This window comes from Echinops telfairi, unplaced genomic scaffold (assembly GCF_000313985.2).
Source record: "Echinops telfairi isolate 266 unplaced genomic scaffold, ASM31398v2 ScPeMD7_8;HRSCAF=38, whole genome shotgun sequence".
Taxonomy (NCBI): Eukaryota; Metazoa; Chordata; class Mammalia; order Afrosoricida; family Tenrecidae; genus Echinops; species Echinops telfairi.
In genome coordinates, this window is record NW_022103905.1 from 1,140,819 (window position 1) to 1,145,374 (window position 4,556).

The 4,556-nt window shown below is 38.8% G+C and overlaps 1 protein-coding gene across 1 annotated transcript in view; it reads right to left on the reverse strand.

Moving 5' to 3' along the window:
- TTBK2 (tau tubulin kinase 2) overlaps positions 1 to 4,415 on the reverse strand; it is a 202,924-nt gene extending 198,509 nt beyond the window's left edge. The window contains exon 1 of the mRNA XM_004709382.2: positions 4,320 to 4,415. The gene's annotated coding sequence lies outside the window, so the exon portion shown is untranslated. The remainder of the gene's footprint in view (positions 1 to 4,319) is intronic.
- Positions 4,416 to 4,556: the final 141 nt, after the last annotated feature.

Sequence of the window (4,556 nt, forward strand, 5' to 3'; positions counted from 1 at the left end):
TGTCAAGATGGCATGAAATTATGTAACTACCATAATGCTCAACATCATTAGCCTTCCCAAAGCATCTGAATCTTTTCTGACCATTCTGATTCCAACTCAAAGCAACCTTACAGGCCACAGAACTGCCTGTTGGGGTTTTCATGGCTGTAGGTCTACAGAAGCCAACTAATACATCTTTCTCCCACAGAGTAGTTGGATGATTTGAACCACTAACTTTCTGATTAACAGCTGAGCCCTTTAACCACTGTATCACTATGCTCCATTAGCCATTAAAACAAAACAAAACATCAAACCCACTGCCATCTGAGAAAGTCAGTCTCTCCCCCTCCAGAGCTGCTGGTAGGTTAAAACTACAACCTTGTGGTTAGCAGCCCAACACCACACCAGCAGGGCTCTTTAAGGAAACACTAATCAAAACAATGAAATACCATCTCACCTCTATTAAAATGGCAACAAACAACTAAAAAACAACAGGTATTGATGAGGTGGTCAACATTGGACTCCTCATCTATGGCTAGTGGGAATGCAAAATGGTATGACCACTATAGAAAATAGTGAGCAGTTCTTCAAAGAGCTGAACATTCAAAGAACAACCATATGACCCAGTGATTCCAATCTTTTGAATACACCAATGTTAATTGTAGCACTTTTGCAATAGTCTAAAGGTGGGGACAACTGATATGTCCATCAATAAATGCATGGATTAAAATCGTGGTCTATTTACACAATGAAATACTACAGCCATTAAGAGAAATGAAGCCTTGAGACATGTCACAATTTGGAAGAACTTGAAAACATCACGCTGAGCAGATTAAGTCGGTAGCAAAAGTAAAGGGATGAGAGGAAAGGGAAAAGAGTAGTTTTTGCTTAGAGGGCACTTAACTTATGTTAATGGTGGTGGAATGATTTAGAAAAAGCGTGAATAGTTGCTGCTCAACTTGAGAAACGTAATCAGTGTTGTACCTATAAAAATTGTTCAGATGGCATATATATTCGCAATTGAAAATACAAAACCTGATTCTTAAGACATAGTTATGTTAAATCTTGACAGCTTATCAAAGTAAAGAGGCTGCTATTTCCCTTTCTTCAGAAGATACTACTTTATTTCAATTTTCTTTTTTACTTTGAGAAGTTTCACGCTCATGGAGGTGAAAACAATGTCCTACAATAAAATAAAAAAAATAAGTTATCATTTACCCCAAAGCAACAAGGATCTTACATACAAAGGTTAAAAAAAATCATAGAACAAAATCTAAAATATTCACTAAAGTTCATTAGTACTGTAATTCAATTAAGTATTAGGATCATATAAAACAACAAAATAACCACAAAGAGGTGAAACGTTGTTAGTTTTTTTTAAGTCATAGAACATAAAGGAAAATACAAGAGTAAATATTTAAAATCACCTGTTTAAGTGATAAAGTTTCTGGCAAAATGGAAAGTCACATTATATAATAAATATAATTTCCATCTGTATTTTAAACCTATTGTCAACGAGTAGCAGATTTTAAGGAAGACAGAAGCGATTTTGAATGGTAATACTAGTTGAATACATGCTCAAAATTTAGATCTAAAAAACTCAATGTTTTTAGTTGGACTTAAAGGCTCTTTTGTCAAATATGGAAGCATGCTACTTAATCTGAAAGAAGTGAGAATTTCAGTGAAAAAGTTATTCTATTCACTTAAGTCTGGGAGGGTAAAATCTCCCACTACCATCACTACCGTTTACAATGGGCTGGGGGAAAGGTGAAAAGGATATAAAGCAGTACAAAATTTGTATAAGTGCAAAAATCTATTAAAATAGTAAAGAAAGTCTGGGGAAAAAACAAACAGGGGAGAAGGGAAAAGAGGAAAATGAGGAGCTGATTCCAGGAGCCCAAGCGAGAGTTTTGAGAATGATGGAGGCAACGAATGTATAAGTGTGCTTTACACAATTGATGTGTATGTGGATTGTGATGAGAGTTGTATGAACCCCAATAAAAAAGATTTTTTTAAAATACAGGCATGTACATATGTAAATAAATATATATATATATATGTATATATAATGAGAGGGGAATAGAACCATGTACTCATATCTATATGCTAAGAATAAAGGTTGCAGATGGACACTGAAACAAAAAACAGGAAAAAAAGTCTGCAATACTATATTACTAATCAAATAAACTGGCATCGTTATAGCTAATTTCAAGAGTTTCTAAAGTAATTTTGAGTAACATACCCTCAAATCAGTAAGATTGTCACATATCTATAAAAGGTTTTTCCTATGCTTCATAAAAGGTGGAAAATAAATTCTATTTTCCACTAACTCTCAAAGATTATTTTATTTTAACTAATCTAGCCGTCACTGATTTAATGGCCAGTAAACACATAGTAGTTTTCAATGCTATCAAGGCAATAAAGAATTGCCTGCCTCTAACAATTAAATTAAAATCTATGATCATATCTAAGTTCTGTAATAGTCTTTTACTATGAAAACCCAATAACTTGTCACTAAATTGTGACATTTTAGTGCACTTCCTGGTCTTAAATGTAAATGCCTTCAAAAAATATCCAAATTAAACAACTTTGCTTCTAGCATATATTTACAGATACCTAAAGCTCAGTATAATTGAGTTTATTATGCCAAAGTAGATGAGCTCTAATCTCATAAAAGTTTCCCAAGGTTTAAAATAATCAGTGTTTAAAAGACAATCAAAAGAAAAAATTTAAATCTGAAGTAATCTATAGTAAAATAGAGAATTCCAATTAAAAGTATAAATTATAGATAAACCATACATAGTACAAGAGAATGAAGACAGATTATTCTTAGTCATCTGACCTATGATCAACTCTATTTCCACTCCATATTATGAATTAGTAAAGCAATGGACTTCAATTTTCCTTTTATGTGTCTAAAGCTGAAAGAAGAGAAAGCACTTTGCTAACATTCTATAATAAGATAAAAATGGAAGAAAAGCTCTTTTATAATCATGCTTCAAATATCTCTTTCACTGCTGTGGTAAAAATGTTGTACAGGAAAACACAGTTCTAAATTAAAGATTCATTTCAGTATGTTTTCAAATTCAAGTGATCACAATATGCCTTCCAGGTCCACGCACTTATTAACTTGAAAATTTTTTATAGTTAAGACAAATCTTCAAGATTAGTCATATTAGATATTTGTCATCATTACCACATTTTTATAAAAAGAAAGTGACACAGTGCACCCAGTACCTTCAATATTTTAAAATCAACTTCTCATTTCCCCCCTCAAGGTCTATTACTAAATTACATTTAGCCAAAAGAAAACGACCTATCTATGTAGTCTGCCCTGGAAAATCAGTGTTTATATATCAATGCAACTGTTATTAATGATTCAGAAGCAAACACTGGAACAAAATCCATGGAGTGGATCCTCCGTGTGTCTGTGTGTGTGTGTACACTGCACATATGCGCATTCAAAATAATGTAACCCTGTACACACACACACACACACACACACACACACACACACGCTCTCCCCTTCTGCTGAAATTCAAAACATCTCTATATAACACAGGTTACAATAAAATTGCCCTCATCTAAGGCTCACAGAGCAATTTCTTAAACGAAGGATGAGAAGAGTTGCTGCCACCTATATCAACTTTAATTCAAAGCACAGTACAACCGAATGTCATCTTTACCTCTCACGCAGCCAAGAGAGGAACAGAATTAACTTCACGAGGAGCTACAGGATCCTGGAATTCCCACTGATGACTTCCTTCTGTGATTTGACAGTACCTGTAATGCGTGTAGTCTTTTGTCCCTCCCACGGTATCCCTGGGTGTCAACATCGTCTTAGTCAAAGCAAACGACAAGCAAATCCTTTAGAGGGTTACTTCAGCACCCTTCATTACGAGAAAGCCGCGGCCTTCGTGGACCTTTCTATCCAGGCAGACTCTATAGTCCCAGGACCCCTTTATTACATTTGGGGGGCCCGGGAGTGTAAGCGGCGCTCGGGATTTGTGAGTCTCCTGCGTTCAATTCAGAACCAGCAGCTGCATAAGTACAAGTGAAATGTGGGTCACCCCGAGAGAGAGAACCAGAACGAAGCTTCGTGACCCTCCAAGTTTAGAGAAGACACCAATACGTCTCTCGGGGAAATGGGGCAGAACCAGAACGGCGGAAAGTGACTGAGTCTGGCACAAGCCCAGGGCGTGGGCAGCGACCCAAGGGTCCCCCTCCTCTAGGTCCTCCGATGGGCGAGGGGTGCGGCCCGAGGAGGGCTCTGGCCTGGGGGAGGGCGGGGCCCTGGGGAGTCCTCCCGGTGCCTTGGGGGGCTAGGGGGCGTGTCCTACCTGGGCCGTGCCGGACGCAGGGATTTCGGGCGGAGGGTACGGTGGGACTCACCGCCGGGACCATCAGGGGTCAGCCCTCAGGAGGCGGAGCCGCCGCCGCCAGCCCATCCCCCGCCGCTCGACTGCGGCGGGACTCGAGCGCGGGTTCGAGGGCCGGCCGGCTGGGTAGTCCCCCCAGGTACCGTCCGCGTTTAGTGGCGGCGGCGGCTGCTGCTGCTGTTACTGCCGCTGCTGGCC